This window comes from Peromyscus eremicus, chromosome 2, assembly GCF_949786415.1.
Source record: "Peromyscus eremicus chromosome 2, PerEre_H2_v1, whole genome shotgun sequence".
In the NCBI taxonomy this organism is placed as follows: domain Eukaryota; kingdom Metazoa; phylum Chordata; class Mammalia; order Rodentia; family Cricetidae; genus Peromyscus; species Peromyscus eremicus.
Genome location: NC_081417.1, coordinates 61,969,415 through 61,983,466, shown reverse-complemented (window position 1 = coordinate 61,983,466; position 14,052 = coordinate 61,969,415).

Genomic DNA, 14,052 nt, shown 5'->3' with positions numbered 1-14,052 from the left:
TGTGGATAAGTCACAGAGGTCAAGAAGTGGGTTTGGTGAGTTGGAAGGGTGGCTCGGAGCTAAAGAGCACTTGTTGCTCTTTCACGGAGCTGGGTTTGGTTCCCAGCACTCACATGGTGGCTCACAATCAGCTATGTAATTCCAGTTCCAGGGGAGCCAAAGCCCTCTTCTGGCCTCTGCCAGTACTGCACACATATGGTGTATACATACACACACACACACACACACACCCCTGCAGGCAAAACGCTTGTACATAAAAGAAAAACAAGCACAATTAAAAAGAAAAAAAAAAGCCAAAAGCTGGTCGGTGGTGGTACACACCTTTAATCCCAGCACTTGGGAGGCAGCGCCACATGGATCTCTGTGAGTTCAAGGCCAGCCTGGTCTACAGAGCGAGATCCAGGACAGGCACCAAAGCTACACAGAGAAACCCTGTCTCAAAAAAACCATAAAAAAAAAAAAAGAAGTGGCATTGGGGAAGTCTTTAGATTTTGAGATCACAGCTAAGATTTTCAGAACAAGGGATAAAGAGACCAGGAGAACTGACTTTCTTTCATGTGAAATGACCTCATATGTATCCCAAACTGGCCTTGGCCTTGAACCTGAGATCCTCCTGCCTCAGCCCCCCCCCTTCTCCCCCTCCCTTCGCCCCCTTGCTGGGATTATAGGTTTTATTGCCACACCTAGCTTCTGAGTCTCATTGTCTGGGTGGGTACACAGAAACTGTCAGCGGATACCTGCTGGGTGAGCGAATAGCAGGGTTGACTAAATCCTCACATTCAACGGGAAGAGCTCCTGGCCTGTCACACAGAAGCCTGGAGTCCTAGGCAACCACAGAGTCTGAAGTCACCTGTTTGTCCCTTTGCTTCTGTTCCACAGAGCAGAGAGGTGAGTCTCAAAGCACAGGGAACTCGCGTGAAGGTGCTGGGTGCCGTGACCAGTCCAGCTCTGAGTCGTGGGTGTGGACATGTCACCTACTCCCAAGGATATCTGATTTCTGAGAGAAACCTCCCGGCTCCACCGCTGGCTTGGGTGAATGGAAAAGACTGCTTTGGGCTGTCCTAGGGATTTGGGGCCTAGCGAGGAAAGGAGACGCAAGATTTGTTATTTTATTGTATTTTTTTTTTTTTTTTTTTGGTTTTTGTTTTTGTTTTCAAGACAGGGTTTCTCTGTGTAGCTTTGAGCCTGTCCTGGAACTCACTCTGTAGACCAGGCTGTCCTCGAACTCACAGAGATCCGCCTGCCTCTGCCTCCCGAGTGCTGGGATTAAAGGTGTGCACCACTGCTGCTGGGCTATTTTTTCAGTTTTAACTCTCTCTCTCTCTCTCTCTCTCTCTCTCTCTCTCTCTCTCTCTCTCTCTCTCTGTGTGTGTGTGTCTGTGTGTGTGTGTGTGTGTGTGTGTGTGTGTGTACATGTGCTACACATGGAGGTCAAAGGACAGCTTTGGGAGTTAGTTCTCTTTCCTACATGGATTTCCGGGATCAAACTCAGGTCACCAGGCTTTTTACCCACGGAGCCATCTTGCTGTCCCCTCCCCATTGGCCTTTCTGGCAGAGGGTTTGGACTAATTCATCTGTTTATTCATTCTTCAGATATTCTTTTTATTGGGGGGTGGGGGACAGGGTCTCATGTAGCCCAGGTTGGTCTTGAACTCTTTTTTTTTTTTTTTTTTTAAGATTTATGTATTTATTATGTATACAGAAGAGGGCGCCAGATCTCATTACAGATGGTTGTGAGCCACCATGTGGGTGCTGGGAATTGAACTCAGGACCTCTGGAAGAGCAGCCAGTGCTCTTAACCCCTGAGCCATCTCTCCAGCCTCTTGAACTCCTTATGTAGCCAAGGCTGACCTTGAATTCTCTATCTTCCTGCTTCTACCTCTCAAATTGAGATCTACATGAACAGCCTGGACATGAGTGGGGGTAGTGAAGGGCGAGGGTCGAGGGTCGAGGGAAAGAGAGCTTGGGTGAGTGGGAGATCCCAGCTGGATCAACAACAGAGAGGGAGAACAAAGAATAGGAGACCATGGTAAATGAAGACCACATGAGAATAGGAAGAAACAAAGTGCTAGAGAGGCCCACAGAAATCCACAAAGATACCCCCACAACAGACTGCTGGCAATGGTCGAGAGACAGTCCGAACTGACCTACTCTGGTGATGGGATGGCCAAACACCCTAATTGTCGTGCTAGAAACCTCATCCAACTACTGAGGGATCTGGATGCAGAGACCCATGACTAGGCCCCAGGTGGATCTCTGGGAGTCCAATTAGCGAGAATGAGGAGGGTTTAGATGAGCGAGAATTGTTGTGACCAAGGTCGGATTAAGCACAGAGACAAATAGCCAAACGAACGGAAACACATGAAATATGAACCAATGGCTGAGGGGTCACCAACTGGATCAGGCCCTCTGAGTGGGCGAGACAGTTGATTGATTGGCCTGATCTGTTTGGGAGGCATCCAGGCAGTGGCACCGGGTCCAGTGCTCAATGCATGAGTTGGCTGTTTGAAACCTGGGGCCTATGCAGGATCCCTTGGCTCGGCCTGGGAGGAGGGGACTGGACCTGCCTGGACTGAGTCCACCAGGTTGATCTCAGTCTGTGGGGATGGCTTTGCCCTGGAGGAGATTGGAATCGGGGGCGGGCTGGGGGGGAGGGGGAGAGGGGCGGGAGGGGGGAGAACAAGGGAATCTGGGGCTGATATGTGGAACTGAATTGTACTGCAAAATAAAAATTAAAAAAAAAAAAGATTTATGTATTTATTATGTATACAGAAGAGGGCGCCAGATCTCATTACAGATGGTTGTGAGCCACCATGTGGGTGCTGGGAATTGAACTCAGGACCTCTGGAAGAGCAGCCAGTGCTCTTAACCCCTGAGCCATCTCTCCAGCCTCTTGAACTCCTTACGTAGCCAAGGCTGACCTTGAATTCTCTATCTTCCTGCTTCTACCTCTCAAATGCTGGCATTACGAGTGTGTACCCCCAGGCTAAGCTTGTGTGTGGTGTGTGTGTGTCTGTGCGTGTTGCTGAGGATGGAACTCAGGGACTCAAGCATGCTAAGGCATACATTCTGTCACTGAGTTAAATCCCTGGCTCAAGTATTCTTTTTATGGCAGACTATGATAAATGTCAGGATTGGCAGTGTTGTGATGGGCAAGATAATACAGCAATATCTAGCAGGAAGTAGCTGGATGCAAAAAGACATCTCATCCAGCACGCCTTAGGTAATAATGACAATCATCTGAGTGAACGGAGACATCTAGATCAAAACTGCAAATCCAGCATCCACCCCCTTCCTGTCTCTGCCCTTTTCCTTCCATTTGGCAGCCTCGTGGTAAGGCTGGAGCCTCCCATGGGTTCAAGACAGCTGGTAGTGGTTCTCAGGCTAACTCCGTCCTTCAGTGTCAGCAGGCCACACCTCTGTCACGGCTGTTTTGACAAACACTCCAACTGTACTCTGATTGGACCAGCTTGGCCAGATGCCTAACATAGAGTCACAAGAATGGCCTGACCTGGTTGGATTAGTCTAAGTCACATGACTCCTTCTGGCCCCAAGAGATGTCCCTCTGGATAAAATGGATTCCTAAATGGAAACTGAGCAGTGCTAGGAAAGGACACAGGAGCCACCTGAACTTCAATCTTATTTAATGGAGTGAAGAAAGAGTCTGTCAGAGGACGTCTGGACAGGTGGGCATGTAACTGGCTGGTAGAATACTTGCTTAGCTCCACAAGGCCCCGAATTCAATCTTCAGTACTGGGGTAGGGGTGGGAAGACTATCTCTACATAATTTGTAGGGCCCAGTACAAAACGCACAAGCGACTTGACTCCTTGCTGAGGGGCTGAAGAGGTGGTTCAGCAGTTAAGGGAGCTTGCTGTTCTGCCAAAGGACCCAAGTTTGGTTCCCAGCACCTGGCTCACAATCACCTGTAACTCTAGCTCCAGGGCATCCAGTGCCTCCTCTGGCCTCTGGAGAGCACCTACACACGTGTGGCATACCTGCACACATAAATAACAATACCTTTAAAAAGAAGAGATTGTGGGCTGGAGAGATGGCTCAGTGGTTAAGAGCACTGGCTGCTCTTCCAGAGGTCCTGAGTTCAATTCCCAGCAACCACATGGTGGCTCACAACCATCTGTAATGAGATCTGGCACGTAGGCAGAATACTATATACATAATACACAATAAATAAATCTTTGAAAAAAAAAGAAGAAGAGATTGTGAAAAAAGATTAGTTGCTCAAAATGTCTAAAGTTGGGTGTGGCAGAACACATCTACAATCTCAGCACTTGGGATGTTGAGGAGGATCACAAGTTGGAAGCCAGCTTAGGCTACATGAGGAGATCCTAATGGACCCTTCCTTCCTTCCTTTCTTCTTATCAGAAAATTGTTTTAACAGTTACAAAACATTTTTAAAAAATTTTTTTTTACAAAACATTTTTTAACAGAATCAAAATAAACTGGCAATTGTTTTTTAAAGTGTATTCTATTAATTGTTTTTGTGTATGTGTGTGTGTGTATACTTGAATTTTGTGTGTGTACCATGCACATGTCTGATATCCAGGGAGGTTGGAAGAGGAGACAAAGCCCCTGGAACTGGAGTTACAGATAGTTGTGAGTCACCATTGGGGAACTGGGACTCTAGTACTCTTAACCACTGAGCCATCTCTCCAGCCCCCAAACTGATTATTTTGTGATTTTGAGAAGTCTTAGACTTGAGGTCCTGCTTAAGTAGAAGTAAAATCAATAAAATGTCTTGGAAATTATCCTAGATGCTCATGTCTGTCACACTTAGCTCCGAGGAGATCACTCAGTCCTTTTAAAAAAGGACCTTAATGTGGTGGCACATGTCCTTAGTCCCAGCACCTGGGAGGCAGAGGCAGGTGGATCTCTGTGAGCTCCAAGCCAGGCTGGTCTAGCAGTGAGTTCCAGGACAGCCAGAATCACACAGCGAGACCCTGTCTTAAAAATAAAAACAAGGGGCTGGATAGATAGCTCAGCCACATGGCAGCTCACAACTGTCTGTAACTCCAGTTCCAGGGGATCTGACACCTTCACACAGGCACACAGGCAGGCAAAGCACCAATGCACATAAAAATAAAAAGAAATAAATTATTTAAAAAAAAACAACACAAAAGAAAATATGGGCTGGAAAGATGGCTCAGTGGTTAAGAGCACTTCCTGTTCACCTAGAGGACTCAGGTTCAATTCCCAGCACCCACACAGTGGCTCACAGCCATCTGTAACTTCAGTTCCGGGGGGTCCAACAACCTCTTCTGGCCTCCACAGACACCAGGCATGCAGGAATTGAGTTACATACATTCTGACAAAACACCCATATGCATGAAATAAATCTTTTTTTTAAATGTATTTCTTTGTTCCCTCTTTGGGGGCTTGAAGTGAGTTCATTGGCATTCATTAAACACCTCCCAACCCTATCATTTACCTCTTTTTACAGTGTTCAGTTCTGCCTGTGTACACTTCAACTTTTTTGACTAAATTGCTTTGATAATATTAAATCTTCTAAATTATTTCCTCTTTCTTTCTCCTCACAGGCTTTTTATTATTGCTGAAGTCTGGACCATACAGTTTTTGTTTTTTTTTTTTAAAACTCTGTTCCTACTGACGCGAGCTGCCATCAACTAGAACTTGGCCAACCCTTTACAGTTCACACTGTTTCAAAACAAAACATTTAAAGGGAGGGTGTGGGGAGGGGACGGGGCCACTGGAGCCTGGATGTGGTTTTCTAAATAAAGTTGGAAAAGAAAAAAAAAAAAACAGTATTCAATTCAATTAAAAACAATTTAGCAATCTAAATAAATTTAGAGTCTAGAAGGCCCACCTCCCCTGCCATGAAACTCGCTCTTCCTTGGGAGAGTGTAGTGAGAGCTGAAGATGGAGAGGGAGATAGCTGTGGGTACCCCAGGTAGAGGACAGCTTGTGGACAGGCAGGTGTCCTGGAAGAGCCGGAAGGACTCGGTGTCGCTGGAGCTCCGAACACCGGGTGGGACTGGAGAGTGGGCAGGCCAGGCTGGCCGGAATCCGGGCTCCAGAGGCTCTAGGAAGCCTAAGCCTCCGAGTGCTGCTTAGTGGCCCTGGTGAGCTCTTACCACCCAGCTGGGGAAGCTGGAAGGGCCTGCGGAGGACCAGTTCGCTTTGGACAGAGAGCAGATGAATGTCACACGGTGAGCTCAGGGCCTGAGTGTCAGGAGTTTCTTGAAGACTCAGGGAAAACTCTACCACCACTCTGCCTCAGTTTCCCTTTGGCACCACAGGGGTGTTCCATGAGATGATCTGAGCCCTAACTCCCTTCAGCTCTAACATTCTCCAGTTTTTTTCTGGGACTCTAACACCCTTAGATTCAGGAGAGAGAGAGGGCAAGATACCCAAACAGCAAGAGGAGGATTTGTCTATGAGAAGGACCTGGAGGGTCACATGCACAAATGAGAAGATTTAGGCTGGGAAAACGGTGCAGTGGTTAAGAGCACTTGCTGCTCTCCTAGAGGACCCAGGTTCGGTTCCCAGCACCCACGTGACAGCTCACAGCCATCTGTATGTTACTCCCCAGCTCCAAGAGATCCTATGCCCTCTTCTGGCTTCCATGCAGGCACCCATGTGGTTCACAGTCATACATGCAGGGAAAACACCTGAATACATAAAATAAAAAATAAATAAGGATTAAGAGACTATCTTAGTTAGGGTTTCTGTTGCTGTAAAGATATACCATGATCATGGCAGCTCTTTTTTAAAAATTTATTATTATTATTATTATTAATTTTGTTGTTGTTGTTTTTCGAGACAGGGTTTCTCTGTGTAGCTTTGTGCCTTTCCTGGATCTGGCTCTGTAGTCCAGGCTGGCCTCGAACTCACAAAGATCCACCTGCCTCTGCCTCCCGAGTGCTGGGATTAAAGGCGTGCGCCAACACCACCGGCCTAATTTATTATTTTTATTTCATGTGCATTCATGTTTGCCTACGTTGTGTGTCTGTGTGAAGGTGTCAAACCCCATGAAACTGGAGTTATAGGCAGTTATGAGCTTTCATGTGGGTGCTGGTAATTGAACCTGGGTCCTCTGAAAGAGCAGCCAATGCTCTTAACTGCTGAGCCATCTCTCCAGCCCCAACCATGGCAACTCTAATAAAGGAAAAATATTTAATTAGAGTGTCTTACATTTTCAGAGGTTTAGTCTATTGTCATCATGCTGTGACATGGTGGCATGTAGGCAGACATGGTGCTGGAGACGTAGCTGAGATTCCTACATCTTGACCAGCAGATCCTAGGAAGTGGTCTGAGTGTCACATTGAGCAGAGCTTCAAAGGGACCCTCAAAGCCCACCCCCACAGTGACACACTTCCTCCAACAAAGCCACACCTCCTAATAGCTCCATTCCCTATGAACTTGTGGGGGCCAATTACATTCAAACTACCACAGAGATTTAAATGAGTTAGGAAAATGGGTATAAATCAAACTTTGGCTGAAGGAGAAGAGGTTGGAGCGGGTGGAAAGCCGGCCAGAAACATAATTCTGTCCTGAATGGATCCAAATGTCAGATTCAAAGAGGGAAAAGTGGAGCCCCTGGCATTTCTGCCACTGCTTGGCTTACAACCTAAGACCCCAGGACCATGCCATAGTAACCCAGATGTGGAACTTCTCCTTTTCCTCCACATCCCACTGAAGAAGCATGAGCCTGGTGTGGTAATCCAGCACTCTGAGGCAGAGGCGGGCTGATGAGAGTGTGAGGTTAATCAGCATATCTAATGAGACCTTTCGTGCACAGAGAGAGACCTTGAACCCTTTATGATAATCTGAAGTCAGGCACAAGATGCCGAATGGACTGGAAAGATGCCTCAGCAGCAGTTGGGAGCAGTTACTGCTGTGAGAACATGGACATTCAGTTCCCAGCACCCACATCAGGTGGCAGTCACTTGCCCGCAACTCCAGCTCCAAGGAATCCGGAAGCTTCCTTCTTTTGACCTGTGTGAGCATCCACATACACACTTGCACACACAAACACAAATAATTTTTTTTGTTTTTGTTTTTCCGAGACAGTGCTTCTTTGTGTAACAGTGCTGGCTGTCCTGGGACTCACTCTATAGACAGGTTGGCCTTGAACTCAGAGCTCCACCTGCCTCTGCCTCCCGAGTGCTGGGATTAAAAGCACACACCACCACCAGGCATACATTTTTAAAAAATGAATCTTAAAAAAGAAATGTTGGTGGTGGTGCATGTCTTTAATCCCAGTGCTCGGGAGGCAGAGGCAGGTGGATCTCTGTGATCCAGGCCAGCCTGGGCTACAGAGTTCCAGGACAGCCAGGGGTACACAGAGAAACCCTGTCTCTAAATAAATAAATAAATATACATATAAATACATAAAGGAATGAAGGAAGGAATGAAGGAAGGAAGGAAGGAAGGAAGGAAGGAGTATGGGAGGAACTCTTTCTTGTTTAGCAGGTAGGTCTGTGTCAACACAAACTCTGTGAATGTTTGGAGATACAGAGGAATTTACTATATTCAAGCCCAACACATTCCAGTTCAGTATTCAAGGCATTCTTTTTTTTTTTTTTTTTTTTTTTTTTTTGGTTTTTCAAGACAGGGTTTCTCTGTGTAGCTTTGCGCCTTTCCTAGAACTCACTCTGTAGCCCAGGCTGGCCTTGAACTCACGGAGATCCATCAAGGCATTCTTGTTCTTCAAAATCATCTTGGTTGGGCTGGAGAGATGGCTCGGAGGTCAGAAGTATGTACTGCTCTTCCAGAGGACCCGGGTTCTGTCCCCAGCACCCACACTCGGTAGCTCACAACTTGTGACTCCAGCTCCAGGTGATCTGACGCCCTCTTCTGGCTTCCCAAAGCGCCTGCACTCACCTGCACACATCTCCACACAGACACATACACATATGCAAAAGTTTATAAAAATCATTTGGGGCTGGAGAGGTGGCTCAGCGGTTAGAGCGCCGACTGTTCTTCTGGAGTCCCTTGGTTCGGTTCTCAGCAATCACATAGTTGCTCACAACCACCTGCAACTCCAGTTCCAGGGGTTCGAACACCCTTCTCTGGTCTCAGTGGACACCTGGCATGCACATAATACATAGACATATATACAGGCAAAACCTTTATACATGTAAAAAGTCATTTTAGTTTTTTGTTGGTGACTTCACCCCGTTTAGCCCCCTAGCTTTGGCCACAGCGCTGGCTCTAGCTTCCTATTGTCCTTCTGTTTGTTTTTTAGCTAATGGCTGCTTCGGGGTGTTTGCTTGCTTGAGACAGGGTCTCTGTTAGCCCAGGCTGGATTCATACCCACTCTACGTCTGAGGCTTTCCTTGAACTTCTGCCTCACAAGGGCTGAGGTTGCAGGAGCCCCCACCAGGCCTCCTTTGGACTAAGCCCGACGGGGCATAGACCTGAGGTTTCCGTCACTTTTGTCTGCATCGGGTGGCTCACGCCTGTGATCTCAGCACTCGGGGAAACTGAGGCAGGAGAACGGCTGCAGGTGTGAGGCCAGTCTGGTCTACATAGCCATCTCTAGGCCAGCCACAGCTATTGAATGAGACCCTGTCTCAAAACGAAGAGTAGCTTTGCTGGGCGGTGGTGGGCACGCCCCTAATCCCAGCACTCGGGAGGCAGAGCCAGGCGGATCTCTGTGAGTTCGAGGCCAGCCTGGGCTACAGAGTGAGTTCCAGGAAAGGCTCCAAAGCTACACAGAGAAACCCTGTCTTGGAAAAGAAAAAAAAAAAGTAGCTTTATCTCTCAATTACAGGTAAATAACACACTCCTGGTGCAGCTGCATTTTCAAATTTGTCCCTCCAGACGCGGCCTGGCGGAGATGGGGCCTGGTTACAAAAGTCAGCCCCCAGGATGTTATAAGGAACTCAATCAACATCTTTAGCAACAATAGACATAGTTATTCAGACTGCCCTCCAAAGCCCACCTTCCTTCTTTCCTTCCTTCCTTCCTTCCTTCCTTCCTTCCTTCCTTCCTTCCTTCCTTCCTTTCCATCCTTTCTTCCTTCATTTCCATCCTTTCTTCCTTCCTATCTCCCCCCACTCTTTCCTTCCCAGTGATTACGAGAAAGCTTTTGAAAGCCAGAGAGCTTCTAACGGGGTGAGCTGTGGACAAGCCTGGAAGACTAGACAAGGCTTCTGTAAGAAGGGTGTGGTGAAAGTCGCTGCATTCCCTACACAGAAGAGGACCTTGGTGGAACACAGATGAGGGTGGATGTAGACCCAGAAGGGAGGAGGCGGCAAATGACACTAAGGTTCCACGCCTGAATCCCTCCGAGGGCCTGGGCATAGCCAGGGTGAGCACTCACCCGCCCTCATGGCTCTGGCTGCACCTGAGATTTTATCAGTAACATAGCTGATACATGGCACTGAGTCACAGGCAGGACCCGAGGCCTAGGAAACAGTTCAGATGTCGAAACAGGCCCAGGGGAGGAGGTGGGGTGAGTCTCTCTGATACACCCTCAGCATACACATCATTATCACCCACGTTTCTTGTCACCCTGGGTCATCTCGATGGCCATCACTCCGTTTTGATCCTGTCACTCAGTCGCCATCCTCACCTTCAGCCCTGCACCTTTCACGCCCCGTGCCCTCACGTGACCCAGTTCCCACCACGGTCCCACCTTCTCCAGCCCCATGCCCAAGGTGGTTACTCTTAGCCAATCCTGCCGTCCCTCCACCCTACGCTGTCACTCGTTAGCTCCATTCCTGCTGTCACCTGGATTGTCCTCATCTGTCCTTGTCACCTAAGTCATCTTTGCTGTCACAGCCCCATCCTCGTCATACATTCCCAGCATCCTCTCCCTGCCCTTCACCACCGGCTGCAGGCCATGTCACCACCCATCTCCACCCCGCTGTTGGTTCACCTTCACTGATCCGTCTCTGCCTCCTCCTTGTCCTCTCCTTGCCGACACCCTTCTCATCCTGGCACCTTACCCAGGTCCCCTCATGGCACACAACATGTCCCCACCTCTGAGCCGCTGACCGGATCTTTCAGGCCAGGGTCTCTGCTGGGCTTCCTCACCCGGATTCACCACGCCCCTTACTTTTGCAATGTGTCCCGAAGAGGTTCAGCGTTTACCCTAGGATGTCGGGGCTCTGGGCCAGGCCCTTCTCAGGGTTCCCAGCAGAGGACTGCCAGGAATCCTTGAATCCCTCCTTCAGCTGCTGCGCTGGGCGGTTGCCTCTGCCCGACATGGCTCTGAAAGTACTTTTTTTTTTTTCCTCTCTGAACCAGAGTCACAGTAGGTACCCCTCTCTCACTATGTTACTTTGGCTGGCCTCCAACTTGAGATCCTCTTGCCTCAGCCTCTGGAGAACTGAGATGACGAGATACCACCCTGGGCTGAAATTCTTACCATATTGATGGTTATTTCCTCTTTCTCAATCTCCAGTGTTCCTTCAGATAGTTACTTGTCAGTCCGAGATATCCTCCCCCTTCCCCCAGTACTTAACACTTATGGTGACAACTTATTTGGGTAATTGTGTTTAAGGCTGTCCTGACCAACAGTCAGGATCAGTTGGAAGGCAGCGTCTGTATCTGTCATAGTCCACAGACAGGTTTCTGGGGCCTATCACAGGGCCTTGGTAGTGGTAGGGGCCACTGAATTCTATCAAGTGAATACACACCATTTACTGATCCTGTACCCTGATCCTGTACCATGTGCTGGTCCTGTCTTCTTCTGTCCTGTGCTTTTTTTCTTTTTCTTTTCTTTTTTCTTTTTTCTTTTTTTTTTTTTTTAAGTTTTGAGCCTTTCAAGATCTTTTAAAATGATTTGGCACAGACGTCCTGACAACATTCAAGCTGAGAAGCCTATTTCCAATTACTCATCAGAAAGTGAAGAGACAGAGAAACTGTTACTCACAGGCCAAGCAGAACGCTTTCTTGTAATTAGGGCAAAGAAAGCCTCAGCTTGTAACATCAGTTCCTGGTTTCATCTGTCGGTTTCCCCAGGAGACTGAAGACATCAAGGACACGAGGGGCACCTGGAGAAGACAGCTTCTGCTTCTTGGGAGGCAAAGTCAGACCCTTACCTCATACCTTGAAACTGATGTGTTCAAGAAGTAAATATAGAAAGAATCTAAATTAACCTGGATATTCCCATGTGGTTGGTCCCATCGACTTTCTTTCTGAGGCTCTGTCCTTGGGAAAATGCTTAGAGGGTGGACGAAGACTTTGCCAATTTCCATTCCCATGATTTTATCATCATGTTACTTTTCATATTTAAATTCATAAATGCATATTTATAAATGCCAGCCTGGTCTACAGAGCTAGTTCCAAGACAGCCAGATCTACCTAGAGAAACCCTGTCTAGAAATACCCTCCCCCCAAAAAAAGTGCTACATTGAAAAGTTGAAAGCAAGCCGGGCCGGTGGTGGCACATGCCTTTAATCCCAGCACTCAGGAGGCAGAGGCAGGTGGATCTCTGTGAGTTTGACACTAGCCTGGTCTACAGAGTGAGTTCTAGACCAGCCAGGACTACATAAAGAAACCCAGTCTCAAAAAGAAAAAAAAGAAGAAAAGAGAACTGAAAGCAAATGAAATCTCCAGTGTAGGAGGAAGCAGACTATATCACACAAATTATGGTTGTATCTTGGTTACTCAGATCTTGGGTCTGAGGCGTTCCTCATTGTTCTAGCGTCAGGCCATGTGAAGAAGGCGTTATACGCACAGGCTTCTGTGAAATTATTTTCAGTGATGTCAAGAGTGGGTAGACTAATGGATGAACAGGAATGCAAGCATTACAGGCATTGTGCTGTCCCTGAATATGAGTAACTTCTTCCAATTCTCATTTTCTTTGATGGGCATCATTACATTTATCATAAAAAAGCTCTGCCTTCCCAAACAGAGGTAAAAATGATACTTTATGTGAAGGTGTCAGTGCTTTATAAGCCCATCATCCCCCATGACTTTTTGTTTTATTGGACTGTAAATCCCATGAGGACAGGATCTTTGCCTGTTTCCCAGCAAAATGAAAATGTGCTTTTTGTTTTTGTTTCTTTCTTTCTTTTTTTTTTTCTTTTTTGGTCTCTCACATCTTTTCCTTTTATTTAATTTTTTAAACAGTGTTTCAGCCCAGCGGTGGTGGCTCACGCCTGTAATCCCAGCACTTGAGAGGCAGAGGCAGGTGGATCTCTGTGAGTTCGAAGCCAGTTCGATCCAGGACAGGCTCCAAAGCTACACAGAGAAACCCTGTCTCATAAAACAAAACAAAACAAAAAACCAAAAAAACAGTGTTTCACTGTGTATAAAAGCTGCTTGGAATTTGCTGTGTTGCCCAGGATGACCTGCAGTTCACTATGTAACCCAGGATAGCCTCAAACTTGTGAAGATTCTCCTGCCTCGGCCTCTGGAGTTGGTGGAGGTACCACACGTGACTCCTTAAGTTTTCAGAGTGATTCTTTCCTGTACAGAATGTTTTGGGGGCTGCCTTGGTCACCAAACCCCAGCTTGCACTTCTTAACCGCTGGCACTTGAAACAGCTGGTCGAATTTGAGAGAATCCCACTCGATGTGAGCGTGAGACCGGAGCGCGAAGCTCCCTCTTCCTTTGTTCCTGTTTTAGAGAGCAGCACCACTCCAGCCGGACTTCAGGTGTACCCAGCCTCTTGTCCCTGCGCCCTCAGTCAGTCGTTCACGCCGCCGCTGCAGCCTCTGCAGTCGGTTCCTCTGCCCCACTCACTCTGCCCATCCCGAATCTGGGTCTCCTGAGCCACAGCCATGCTTTAGAAGTTTTTAGAATGTAAGCCTACTCTTCCCACTCGCCGGTTCACAGACCTTCAGTCCTTCAGTGGCTCCCCATCGCTCTCAGGAGCAAGTACAAGACAGCACACGATCCAGGCGGGGGTGGGGGGGTGGGGGGGGGCGGGGGGACGGACTGGACGACAGTGCCTATGCCCTCAGGCCCTTTTAGTGTAGCAACAGGAGACCCACCCCTTTTTCTATGCCCACCCTTTGCCTGTCTGACTTCATCTTACCCCAGCTGTCAGAGGGGATGCTCCCTCTTCCAGGAGAGTGTCCGTTATGTCTCCCACCCCCAAGTTTGGGTCAGTGCCC